This window comes from Crinia signifera, chromosome 3 (genome assembly GCF_055691185.1).
Source record: "Crinia signifera chromosome 3, ASM5569118v1, whole genome shotgun sequence".
Taxonomy (NCBI): domain Eukaryota; kingdom Metazoa; phylum Chordata; class Amphibia; order Anura; family Myobatrachidae; genus Crinia; species Crinia signifera.
This window is the reverse complement of record NC_139219.1, coordinates 335113847-335125854: the sequence shown is the minus strand read 5'-3', so window position 1 is coordinate 335125854 and position 12008 is coordinate 335113847. Positions and strand designations below refer to the sequence as shown.

At 41.9% G+C, this 12008-nt stretch overlaps 19 non-coding genes across 19 annotated transcripts; all 19 read right to left on the bottom strand.

Moving 5' to 3' along the window:
* Positions 1 to 6594: 6594 nt before the first annotated feature.
* TRNAV-CAC (transfer RNA valine (anticodon CAC)) lies at positions 6595 to 6667 on the bottom strand. Its single transcript has one exon. It is a non-coding gene; the product is annotated as a tRNA-Val (tRNA).
* A 90-nt stretch (positions 6668 to 6757) lies between these two features.
* Positions 6758 to 6830, bottom strand: TRNAV-AAC (transfer RNA valine (anticodon AAC)). The gene has a single exon. It is a non-coding gene; the product is annotated as a tRNA-Val (tRNA).
* A 201-nt stretch (positions 6831 to 7031) lies between these two features.
* On the bottom strand, positions 7032 to 7104 carry TRNAV-CAC (transfer RNA valine (anticodon CAC)). The gene has a single exon. It is a non-coding gene; the product is annotated as a tRNA-Val (tRNA).
* A 416-nt stretch (positions 7105 to 7520) lies between these two features.
* TRNAV-UAC (transfer RNA valine (anticodon UAC)) lies at positions 7521 to 7593 on the bottom strand. Its single transcript has one exon. It is a non-coding gene; the product is annotated as a tRNA-Val (tRNA).
* A 90-nt stretch (positions 7594 to 7683) lies between these two features.
* Positions 7684 to 7756, bottom strand: TRNAV-AAC (transfer RNA valine (anticodon AAC)). Its single transcript has one exon. It is a non-coding gene; the product is annotated as a tRNA-Val (tRNA).
* Positions 7757 to 8009: 253 nt separating this feature from the next.
* Positions 8010 to 8082, bottom strand: TRNAV-CAC (transfer RNA valine (anticodon CAC)). Its single transcript has one exon. It is a non-coding gene; the product is annotated as a tRNA-Val (tRNA).
* Positions 8083 to 8172: 90 nt separating this feature from the next.
* TRNAV-AAC (transfer RNA valine (anticodon AAC)) lies at positions 8173 to 8245 on the bottom strand. The gene has a single exon. It is a non-coding gene; the product is annotated as a tRNA-Val (tRNA).
* A 201-nt stretch (positions 8246 to 8446) lies between these two features.
* TRNAV-AAC (transfer RNA valine (anticodon AAC)) lies at positions 8447 to 8519 on the bottom strand. Its single transcript has one exon. It is a non-coding gene; the product is annotated as a tRNA-Val (tRNA).
* Positions 8520 to 8994: 475 nt separating this feature from the next.
* Positions 8995 to 9067, bottom strand: TRNAV-CAC (transfer RNA valine (anticodon CAC)). The gene has a single exon. It is a non-coding gene; the product is annotated as a tRNA-Val (tRNA).
* Positions 9068 to 9320: 253 nt separating this feature from the next.
* Positions 9321 to 9393, bottom strand: TRNAV-UAC (transfer RNA valine (anticodon UAC)). Its single transcript has one exon. It is a non-coding gene; the product is annotated as a tRNA-Val (tRNA).
* A 475-nt stretch (positions 9394 to 9868) lies between these two features.
* On the bottom strand, positions 9869 to 9941 carry TRNAV-CAC (transfer RNA valine (anticodon CAC)). The gene has a single exon. It is a non-coding gene; the product is annotated as a tRNA-Val (tRNA).
* A 253-nt stretch (positions 9942 to 10194) lies between these two features.
* Positions 10195 to 10267, bottom strand: TRNAV-CAC (transfer RNA valine (anticodon CAC)). Its single transcript has one exon. It is a non-coding gene; the product is annotated as a tRNA-Val (tRNA).
* A 90-nt stretch (positions 10268 to 10357) lies between these two features.
* Positions 10358 to 10430, bottom strand: TRNAV-UAC (transfer RNA valine (anticodon UAC)). Its single transcript has one exon. It is a non-coding gene; the product is annotated as a tRNA-Val (tRNA).
* A 201-nt stretch (positions 10431 to 10631) lies between these two features.
* On the bottom strand, positions 10632 to 10704 carry TRNAV-AAC (transfer RNA valine (anticodon AAC)). Its single transcript has one exon. It is a non-coding gene; the product is annotated as a tRNA-Val (tRNA).
* A 90-nt stretch (positions 10705 to 10794) lies between these two features.
* TRNAV-UAC (transfer RNA valine (anticodon UAC)) lies at positions 10795 to 10867 on the bottom strand. Its single transcript has one exon. It is a non-coding gene; the product is annotated as a tRNA-Val (tRNA).
* Positions 10868 to 10957: 90 nt separating this feature from the next.
* TRNAV-AAC (transfer RNA valine (anticodon AAC)) lies at positions 10958 to 11030 on the bottom strand. The gene has a single exon. It is a non-coding gene; the product is annotated as a tRNA-Val (tRNA).
* Positions 11031 to 11120: 90 nt separating this feature from the next.
* TRNAV-UAC (transfer RNA valine (anticodon UAC)) lies at positions 11121 to 11193 on the bottom strand. Its single transcript has one exon. It is a non-coding gene; the product is annotated as a tRNA-Val (tRNA).
* A 253-nt stretch (positions 11194 to 11446) lies between these two features.
* Positions 11447 to 11519, bottom strand: TRNAD-AUC (transfer RNA aspartic acid (anticodon AUC)). The gene has a single exon. It is a non-coding gene; the product is annotated as a tRNA-Asp (tRNA).
* A 364-nt stretch (positions 11520 to 11883) lies between these two features.
* TRNAV-CAC (transfer RNA valine (anticodon CAC)) lies at positions 11884 to 11956 on the bottom strand. The gene has a single exon. It is a non-coding gene; the product is annotated as a tRNA-Val (tRNA).
* Positions 11957 to 12008: the final 52 nt, after the last annotated feature.

Sequence of the window (12008 nt, the reverse complement as noted above, 5' to 3'; positions counted from 1 at the left end):
CAAAGGCTAACTTAACTGCTAGCAGCTCCAATGGGGTAATTATTTTCTGCCGGAAGAAATTTCTTGGAGAAATATGCACAAGGGTGAAGCTCTGAATCCTCTCCTTTTTGCGAAAGAACTGCCCCTACTCCTTCTGAAGAGGCATCGACCTCCAGGATGAAGGGCCTATTCACATCTGGCTGAAGAAGGATTGGGGCGGTTATAAAGGCCTGTTTTAGTTGTCAAAAGGCCTCGGAGGCCTCGGGCGGCCATTGGGCAGGATTGGCCCCCTTTCGGGTGAGTGCAGTCAGAGGTGCTGCTATGGTGGAGAAATTTCAGATAAAGTGGCGATAGTAATATGGCGGAGGCAGGGAGTTTGGAAGAGGATGCTTGTGACTCACTCAGAAGGACGGGTATGACTCGAGATAAACAAGAAGAAAAGCAGTCTTTACTCCAGGCCTTAATCTCCATAGTTAGCCACTCAACATAGGGGTTGTGCAAGGTAAGCAACGGCATTCCCAGAACTACAGCGTGAGAGGACTGTGGAAGGACCAAAAACTCTAACCTTTCTTGGTGCAGCGCTCCAACTTGAAGATGTACTGGTACAGTCTGAGAGGTAATTTGACCACTGGAGATGTGGCTACCGTCAACGGCTGTCAGGACCAAAGGCTGCTCTAATGGCTGGAGGGGTATGGAGAGCTGTGCAGCGATATCGGCCGAAATGAAGTTTCCCGCTGTGCCTGAGTCTAGCAGAGTCTATGGTAGAGGGAGATGGCAATAACACTCCTAATCTACGGTAACCTCCCTCATGGGGATTAGAAGCGGTCGTTTCCCGGACGGAGTGGACAAGAGGCCAGGAGATGGGAGGAAGAGGCACAGTACATACAAAGATTGTCTCAACGTTGTCGGTTCTTTTCTTCGAGGGAAATGTGAGACCAGTTTATGTGCATTGGTTCTTATGTGGCAGAAGTAGTAGACAATCCACTTTTTACAGGAGTAACAGCAGGGGAGGGACGAGGACAAAGCGATCAGAACGAGCTCTCTCCAGTTGTCGCTCTTGAATCCGCAGATCAACTTTATTGCACAAGAAGATTAGATATGTCAGGGTGGAGGGTGTATCACGGGTGGCCAATCCATCCTTGAGGCGACCGGCTAGGCCATTCCAGAAAGCAGAGACGAGTGCCTCTTCATTCCATCCTAACTCAGATGATAGCGTCTGGAATTGCACAACATATTGACCCACTGGTCTGCTATCTTGACAAATTCTCAGAATCTCTGTAGCTGCAGATGATACTCAACCTGGTTCGTCAAAGATTCGCTGGAAGGAAGTGATAAAATCGTCATAATTATTCAGCAGAGCATCTGCTCGTTCCCACAGAGGCGAAACCCAATCCAGGGCTGGACCAGAGAGGAGTGAGACGATGTAGGCCACTCGTGCCTTGGCAGTTTTGAATTTGGATGATTGGAGAGTGAAGTGCACATCACACTGATTCAAGAACCCGCGACATCCTTTAGGAGACCCATCATATTTGCTGGGGGTTGGCAGATGCAGATGAGGAGGAATAATAGACCCGGCTGGCAGCGTGGCAGAGGAACTTCCTGAAGGAGCTTATGATGTTGCTGCAGCAACTGGAGGAGCAGCTGGTGGAGAAGTCAGCGTTTGTAGGAATTGCGCCACTTGCCACTGTGAGGACTCCAACTTTTCCAGGTGGACCATGATGCCTTGCAATACATCTGCCAAAGATCCCTGCCAAAGATTTTCACCCGACTCCATCGGGTCAGTGCAAACTGTCACGGTTAATGGTTCTTATGGGGTTGTGTGGTGTTCAGGGACTGGAGACGAGGCAGCAGCAGTAGGGTTAAAACGAGCGGGTTTAATAAAAGATGTCATACAGGGACTCAAATACTTCTTTGAGGAAAAGACAGGCAAAATAATATTAAATAATAAGGATGAATGTCCAGATAACAATGATGATGTCACGATCACCATGGCTGCTACCCAGTTCCCCTGTGCTGTGCCTAGCCCTGGGTCCTGTATCAGCGTGTCGCCTACCCTGGCGCTCACCTCCACTCCTGTTCCTTGTACTAGTGGGGTGCATGTTCCCGCACTGTCACCACGTGGTGACAGTGGTGCTAAGTGCTCCGGTGCCATACAGGGCATAGGTGGCGTGAGACATGAGCCGCCATGTGTGTCTGTGCCTGGTTAGGCCTCTGTCTGGAAACGCCGGCAACTGCACAGCTGCGCACACTCACCACCGGCTGGTTTCTGTCGCCTCCTCTGGCGGCCGCCATCTTTTGGGATCCTGCAACCTGTACCTCACTCCTTAAGTACTGGCTTGCCCTGCAAGACCGGCAGCCAGTACAATGATGTCCATGCCTAAGCATCATTGCTCACTCCTGGCTGTCTGTAGTAGTTACTACAGTTCCTGCGCCTCTGGTGAAGTTCTCTTCTATTCCTGCTGATCGTCTCACTGCTACACCTGTGTACCAAGGAACCTGCTGCCGCCAAAACGGACTGGACAAGGTTAGCCCCCCAAAGGGGTATTATCTTTCTCCTCAATCCTGACGGTTATTCTCCACGGTTACTCCTGGTTCTGCAGCCACGATCCAATTCAGCAAGGACATTCAAACTTCATCATTTAATCTTCATCCAACCATCCCATTATTCTTCCAATCATCCAATTGTTCTTCCAACCATCCAATCTTCATTCAATCCTCCAATTGTTCTTCCAATCATCCAATTGTTCTTCCAACCATCCAATCTTCATTCAATCATCCAATTGTTCTTCCAATCATACAATTGTTCTTCCAACCATCCAATATTCATCCAATCATTCAACTCTTTATTCAATCATCCAATTATTCATCCAATCATCCAACCCTAAGAACAATCATCCAATTCTTCAATCAATCCTCCAATACTTCTTTCAATTACCAAGCATCTCCATCCTCTTCAATAAAGTATTGTATTATTGATTTTTATCATTCCATAACTTACAGTATATTATTGTGCCAGACACTTTTTAAATAATGGGCTGGGTTATGTGCCTAAAGGTGGTCATACACGCTGCAATTGCGCTCCCGCGGGCATCGCATCGCACAGTACAAAAAGTATGTGCTGCACACACTTTTTGTACTGCTTTCGGATCGCATCGCACACACATTGCATGCATGCCGTGCGATGCTATCTAGCCCATAACTTATGCGATTCTCATAGCGTGTATGGGCACCTTTAGTGCCTGCAACATTTTGCGGACACAGCACTGAGATGGTGTATGCAAACATGTACATGCACCCGAGATCCTCCATAGGATTGCATGCTGCATACGCTCCCACAATCGGGCTGCAGCTTGTTGCATTGGCAATGTTAAAGGGCGCAAAATTTATGGTTTGCATGAGGGCGAAGGACACCCTAGCACCGGCCCTGGTGCCCGGGAGAACTTACGCAAGTTCTGACTGACTGCGCTATTTCCATAGCTTAAGCTTATTCCATAGCTACGGTAACTGAAAAACATCTATCAGTACTCTATCCATAAACTACTGAGATCGCATTGCATGGATTGCATGACACTAATGTGACCATGCACAGAGTGGCTGGGGGAGGTGTTTTGCTACAGACATACTGTATACAGTAAACACTGGGCTCAATGGGAATTAATGCTAATGAGTGATCATGGGGGAAGGTGCAGAAGCATGCATTGACTTTCAAACTCAATCTGTACCAACGACATGCATAATCGAACAGATCTACTTGTGTGGAATTTAATCAAAGTACTCTTTCCCTAAAGAATGTACTCTTTCCCTAAAGTTAGGACCTTTAACTGAAGTGGGAAATGTACTTGTGTGAAAAAAAAAACATTCTTTGCAACACAGTATGTAACGCCAATAACTGTATCACGTACATGGCCACCTGCCATTGTTAATTTTTTTGTGCAAAAGGCAAAAGGAATTTGCAAAGCACCAAATAAATTTATTGATTAAAAAATAAAAAAAAAAGTAGTACATTAAAAAAAAAAAAAAATTGTACCCCACTTTGGCTCGAACCAGTATTGCTGCTACAAGTATACAGTAACTGTGTCTTTAACCGCTAGGCCATAGAAACCTGTGATCTCAGCTGCTCCATTGGTGTACAATATACTGTATAGTCAAGTATGAGACATGCCCAGTAGATTGCGCTGTTTTCATGGCGCAGTACAGCATAATGATAGACACCTCCGTAAATAATATACCATGTGAAAGTTTCCAGCATTAGTAAAGGTTAGCATGGATTCCATTTCTATGCAGTAGCAATCTGTACCAACAATTGTATAACTGATATCTCCTCCTGCAAATTTAATCCAAGAACTCTTTCCTTAAAGTAAGTACTCTTTCCCTAAATTAAGGACTTTTACCTGAAGTGGAAAATTTACTCCTGCAAGAAAAAAAACGTTCTCTGTATCTTACAGTATATAACGACAATAACTGTATCATGTACATTGCAGCCTGTCATTGTTTTTTTTTTGTGCAAAAGGAATTTGCAAAGCACCAAATAACTTTATTGATTAAAAAATGAAAAAAAAGTAGTACATTAAAAAAAAAAAAAAATTGTACCCCACTTTGGTTCGAACCAGTATTGCTGCTACAAGTATACAGTAACTGTGTCTTTAACCGCTAGGCCATAGAAACCTGTGATCTCAGCTGCTCCATTGGTGTACAATATACTGTATAGTCAAGTATGAGACATGCCCAGTAGATTGCGCTGTTTTCATGGCGCAGTACAGCATAATGATAGACACCTCCGTAAATAATATACCATGTGAAAGTTTCCAGCATTAGTAAAGGTTAACATGGATTCCATATTTATGCAGTAGCAATCTGTACCAACAATTGTATAACTGATATCTCCTCCTGCAAATTTAATCCAAGAACTCTTTCCTTAAAGTAAGTACTCTTTCCCTAAATTAAGGACTTTTACCTGAAGTGGAAAATTTACTCCTGCAAGAAAAAAAACGTTCTCTGTATCTTACAGTATATAACGACAATAACTGTATCATGTACATTGCAGCCTGTCATTGTTATTTTTTTTGTGCAAAAGGAATTTGCAAAGCACCAAATAAATTTATTGATTAAAAAATGAAAAAAAAAAAAAAAATAGTGCATTTAAAAAAAAAGTAAAGGTTAGCATGGATTCCATATTTATACAGTAGCAATCTGTACCAATGACATGTATATCTGATCATATCTCCTCCTGCGAATTTAATCCAAGAACTCTTTCTGTAAAGTAAGTACTCTTTCCCTAAATTAAGGATTTTTACCTGAAGTGGAAAATTTACTCTTGCGAAAATAAAAACATTCTTTGTAACTTACAGTATGTAACGACAATAACTGTATCATGTAAATTGCAGCCTGCAATTGTTAATTTTTTTGTGCAAAAGGAATTTGCAAAGCACCAAATTACTTTATTGATTAAAAAATAAAAATAAAATAAAAATAGTACGTTTAAAAAAAAAAAAAAACCTGTACCACACTGTGGATCGAACCAGTATTGCTGCTAACAGTATACAGTAACTGTGTCTTTAACCGCTAGGCCACAGAACCCTGTGATCTCAGCTGCTCCATTGGTGTACAATATACTGTATAGTCAAGTATGAGACATGCCCAGTAGATTGCGCTGTTTTCATGGCGCAGTACAGCATAATGATAGACACCTCCGTAAATAATATACCATGTGAAAGTTTCCAGTATTAGTAAAGGTTAGCATGGATTCCATATTTATGCAGTAGCAATCTGTACCAACAAATTGTATAACTGATATCTCCTCCTGCAAATTTAATCCAAGAACTCTTTCCTTAAAGTAAGTACTCTTTCCCTAAATTAAGGACTTTTACCTGAAGTGGAAAATTTACTCTTGCGAGAAAAAAAAACGTTCTCTGTATCTTACTATATGTAATGACAATAACTGTATCATGTACATTGCAGCCTGCCATTGTTATTTTTTTTTGTGCAAAAGGAATTTGCAAAGCACCAAATTACTTTATTGATTTAAAAAAAAAAATAGTGCATTTAAAAAAAAAGTAAAGGTTAGCATTAACCACTACACTACAAAAACGTCTTAGAAGCTAAGCCAGACACCATCCAATGTAGGAGGCACTTTCTAAAAAAAGAGCCATTGCATTAAAATGCTTAGCTAAAAATCCATTGTTTCTGCCCAGTTTCGAACTTGGGACCTTTCGCGTGTGAGGTGAATGTGATAACCACTACACTACAGAAACTTCTCGGAAACTATACCAGACACCAACCAATGTAGGAGGCACTTTCTAAAAACAGAGTCATTGAAGAAAAATGCTTAGGTTAAAAACACTTGTTTCTGCCCAGTTTCTACCGTCTTAGAAACTAAGCCAGACACCAACCAATGTAGGAGGCACTTTCTAAAAACAGAGTCATTGAAGAAAAATGCTTAGGTTAAAAACACTTGTTTCTGCCCAGTTTCGAACTGAGGACCTTTCGCGTGTAAGGCGAACGTGATAACCACTACACTACAAAAACGTCTTAGAAGCTAAGTCAGACACCATCCAATGTAGGAGGCACTTTCTAAAAAAAGAGCCATTGCATGAAAATGCTTAGCTAAAAATCCATTGTTTCTGCCCAGTTTCGAACTGGGGACCTTTCGCGTGTGAGGCGAACGTGATAACCACTACACTACAGAAACTTCTCAGAAACTATACTAGACACCAACCAATGTAGGAGGCACTGTCTAAAAAAAGGGCCATTGCATTAAAATGCTTAGCTAAAAATCCATTGTTTCTGCCCAGTTTCGAACTGGGGACCTTTCGCGTGTTAGGCGAACGTGATAACCACTACACTACAGAAACTTCTCGGAAACTATACCAGACACCAACCAATGTAGGAGGCACTTTCTAAAAACAGAGTCATTGAAGAAAAATGCTTAGGTTAAAAACACTTGTTTCTGCCCAGTTTCTACCGTCTTAGAAACTAAGCCAGACACCATCCAATGTGGGAGGCACTGTCTAAAAAAAGGGCCATTGCATTAAAATGCTTAGCTAAAAATCCATTGTTTCTGCCCAGTTTCGAACTGGGGACCTTTCGCGTGTGAGGCGAACGTGATAACCACTACACTACAGAAACTTCTCAGAAACTATACCAGACACCAACCAATGTAGGAGGCACTTTCTAAAAACAGAGTCATTGAAGAAAAATGCTTAGGTTAAAAACACTTGTTTCTGCCCAGTTTCGAACTGAGGACCTTTCGCGTGTAAGGCGAACGTGATAACCACTGCACTACAGAAACGTCTTAGAAACTAAGCCAGACACCATCCAATGTAGGAGGCACTTTCTAAAAAATGAGTCATTGCATGAAAATGCTTAGCTAAAAATCCATTGTTTCTTCCCAGTTTCGAACTGGGGACCTTTCGAGTGTGAGGCGAACGTGATAACCACTACACTACAGAAACTTCTCGGAAACTATACTAGACACCAACCAATGTAGGAGTCACTTTCATAAAATAGAGCCATTGAAGAAAAATGCTTAGGTTAAAAAAACTTGTTTCTGCCCAGTTTCGAACTGGGGACCTTTCGCGTGTAAGGCGAACGTGATAACCACTACACTACAGAAACATCTTAGAAACAAAGCCAGACACCATCCAATGTAGGAGGCACTTTCTAAAAAAAGAGCCATTGCATGAAAATGGTTAGCTAAAAATCCATTGTTTCTGCCCAGTCTCGAACTGGGGACCTTTCGCGTGTTAGGCGAACGTGATAACCACTACACTACAGAAACTTCCCGGAAACTATACCAGACACTAACCAATGTAGTAGGCACTTTCTAAAAACAGAGTCATTGAAGAAAAATGCTTAGGTTAAAAACACTTGTTTCTGCCCAGTTTCGAACTGAGGACCTTTCGTGTGTAAGGCGAACGTGATAACCACTACACTACAAAAACGTCATAGAAACTAAGCCAGACACCATCCAATGTAGGCGGCACTTTCTAAAAAAAGAGCCATTGCATGAAAATGCTTAGCTAAAAATCCATTGTTTCTGCCCAGTTTCGAACTGGGGACCTTTCGCGTGTGAGGCGAACGTGATAACCACTACACTACAGAAACTTCTCGGAAACTATACTAGACACCAACCAATGTAGGAGGCACTGTCTAAAAAAAGGGCCATTGCATTAAAATGCTTAGCTAAAAATCCATTGTTTCTGCCCAGTTTCGAACTGGGGACCTTTCGCGTGTTAGGCGAACGTGATAACCACTACACTACAGAAACTTCTCGGAAGCTAGATCAGACACCAACCAATGTAGGAGGCACTTTCTAAAAACAGAGTCATTGAAGAAAAATGCTTAGGTTAAAAACACTTGTTTCTGCCCAGTTTCTACCGTCTTAGAAACTAAGCCAGACACCATCCAATGTAGGAGGCACTGTCTAAAAAAAGGGCCATTGCATTAAAATGCTTAGCTAAAAATCCATTGTTTCTGCCCAGTTTCGAACTGGGGACCTTTCGCGTGTTAGGCGAACGTGAAAACCACTACACTACAGAAACTTCTCGGAAACTATACCAGACACCAACCAATGTAGGAGGCACTTTCTAAAAACAGAGTCATTGAAGAAAAATGCTTAGGTTAAAAACACTTGTTTCTGCCCAGTTTCTACCGTCTTAGAAACTAAGCCAGACACCATCCAATGTAGGTCTCACTGTCTAAAAAAAGGGCCATTGCATTAAAATGCTTAGCTAAAAATCCATTGTTTCTGCCCAGTTTCGAACTGGGGACCTTTCGCGTGTTAGGCGAACGTGATAACCACTACACTACAGAATCTTCTCGGAAACTATACCAGACACCAACCAATGTAGGAGGCACTTTCTAAAAACAGAGTCATTGAAGAAAAATGCTTAGGTTAAAAACACTTGTTTCTGCCCAGTTTCTACCGTTTTCGAAACTAAGCCAGACACCATCCAATGTAGGAGGCACTTTCTAAAAAAAGAGCCATTGCATGAAAATGCTTAGCTAAAAATCCATTGTTTCTGCCCAGTTTCGAACTGGGGACCTTTCGCGTGTGAGGCGAATGTGATAACCACTACACTACAGAAACTTCCCAGAAACTATATTAGACACCAACCAATGTAGGAGTCACTTTCATAAAATAGAGCCATTGAAGAAAAATGCTTAGGTTAAAAAAACTTGTTTTTGCCCAGTTTCGAACTGGGGACCTTTCGCGTGTAAGGCGAACGTGATAACCACTACACTACAGAAACATCTTAGAAACAAAGCCAGACACCATACAATGTAGGAGGCACTTTCTAAAAAAAGAGCCATTGCATGAAAATGCTTAGCTAAAAATACATTGTTTCTGCCCAGTTTCGAACTGGGGACCTTTCGCGTGTAAGGCGAACGTGATAACCACTACACTACAGAAACTTCTCGGAAACTATACCAGACACCAACCAATGTAGGAGTCACTTTCATAAAATAGAGCCATTGAAGAAAAATGCTTAGGTTAAAAGCACTTGTTTCTGCCCAGTTTCTACCGTCTTAGAAACTAAGCCAGACACCATCCAATGTAGGAGGCACTGTTTAAAAAAAGGGCCATTGCATTAAAATGCTTAGCTAAAAATCCATTTTTTCTGCCCAGTTTCGAACTGGGGACCTTTCACGTGTTAGGCGAACGTGATAACCACTACACTACAGAAACTTCTCGGAAACTATACCAGACTCCAACCAATGCAGGAGGCACTTTCTAAAAACAGAGTCATTGAAGAAAAATGCTTAGGTTAAAAACACTTGTTTCTGTCCAGTTTCTACCGTCTTAGAAACTAAGCCAGACACCATCCAATGTAGGAGGCACTGTCTAAAAAAAGGGCCATTGCATTAAAATGCTTAGCTAAAAATCCATTGTTTCTGCCCAGTTTCGAACTGGGGACCTTTCGCGTGTGAGGCGAACGTGATAACCACTACACTACAGAAACTTCCCAGAAACTATCCTAGACACCAACCAATGTAGGAGTCACTTTCATAAAATAGAGCCATTGAAGAAAAATGCTTAGGTTAAAAAAACATGTTTCTGCCCAGTTTCGAACTGGGGACCTTTCTGGTGTAAGGCGAATGTGATAACCACTACACTACAGAAACATCTTAGAAACAAAGCCAGACACCATACAATGTAGGAGGCACTTTCTAAAAAAAGAGCCATTGCATGAAAATGCTTAGCTAAAAATCCATTGTTTCTGCCCAGTTTCGAACTGGGGACCTTTCGCGTGTGAGGCGAACGTGATAACCACTACACTACAGAAACTTCTCAGAAACTATACATGACACCAACCAATGTAGGAGTCACTTTCATAAAATAGAGCCATTGCATGAAAATGCTTAGCTAAAAATCCATTGTTTCTGCCCAGTTTCGAACTGGGGACCTTTCGCGTGTAAGGCGAACGTGATAACCACTACACTACAGAAACTTCTCGGAAACTATACCAGACACCAACCAATGTAGGAGGCACTTTCTAAAAACAGAGTCATTGAAGAAAAATGCTTAGGTTAAAAACACTTGTTTCTGCCCAGTTTCTACCGTCTTAGAAACTAAGCCAGACACCATCCAATGTGGGAGGCACTGTCTAAAAAAAGGGCCATTGCATTAAAATGCTTAGCTAAAAATCCATTGTTTCTGCCCAGTTTCGAACTGAGGACCTTTCGCGTGTTAGGCGAACGTGATAACCACTACACTACAGAAACTTCTCAGAAACTATACCAGACACCAACCAATGTAGGAGGCACTTTCTAAAAACAGAGTCATTGAAGAAAAATGCTTAGGTTAAAAACACTTGTTTCTGCCCAGTTTCGAACTGAGGACCTTTCGCGTGTAAGGCGAACGTGATAACCACTACACTACAGAAACGTTTAAGAAACTAAGCCAGACACCATCCAATGTAGGAGGCACTTTCTAAAAAATGAGTCATTGCATGAAAATGCTTAGCTAAAAATCCATTGTTTCTGCCCAGTTTCGAACTGAGGACCTTTCGCGTGTTAGGCGAACGTGATAACCACTACACTACAGAAACTTCTCAGAAACTATACCAGACACCAACCAATGTAGGAGGCACTTTCTAAAAACAGAGTCATTGAAGAAAAATGCTTAGGTTAAAAACACTTGTTTCTGCCCAGTTTCGAACTGAGGACCTTTCGCGTGTAAGGCGAACGTGATAACCACTACACTACAGAAACGTCTTAGAAACTAAGCCAGACACCATCCAATGTAGGAGGCACTTTCTAAAAAATGAGTCATTGCATGAAAATGCTTAGCTAAAAATCCATTGTTTCTTCCCAGTTTCGAACTGGGGACCTTTCGCGTGTGAGGCGAACGTGATAACCACTACACTACAGAAACTTCTCAGAAACTATACTAGACACCAACCAATGTAGGAGGCACTGTCTAAAAAAAGGGCCATTGCATTAAAATGCTTAGCTAAAAATCCATTGTTTCTGCCCAGTTTCGAACTGGGGACCTTTCGCGTGATAGGCGAACGTGATAACTACTACACTACAGAAACTTCTCGGAAACTATACCAGACACCAACCAATGTAGGAGGCACTTTCTAAAAACAGAGTCATTGAAGAAAAATGCTTAGGTTAAAAACACTTGTTTCTGCCCAGTTTCTACCGTCTTAGAAACTAAGCCAGACACCATCCAATGTAGGAGGCACTTTCTAAAAAAAGGGCCATTGCATGAAAATGCTTAGCTAAAAATCCATTGTTTCTGCCCAGTTTCGAACTGGGGACCTTTCGCGTGTTAGGCGAACGTGACAACCACTACACTACAGAAACTTCTCGGAAACTATACCAGACACCAACCAATGTAGGAGGCACTTTCTAAAAAAAGAGCCATTGCATGAAAATGCTTAGCTAAAAACCCATTGTTTCTGCCCAGTTTCGAACTGGGGACCTTTCGCGTGTGAGGCGAACGTGATAACCACTACACTACAGAAACTTCTCGGAAACTATACTAGACACCAACCAATGTAGGAGTCACTTTCATAAAA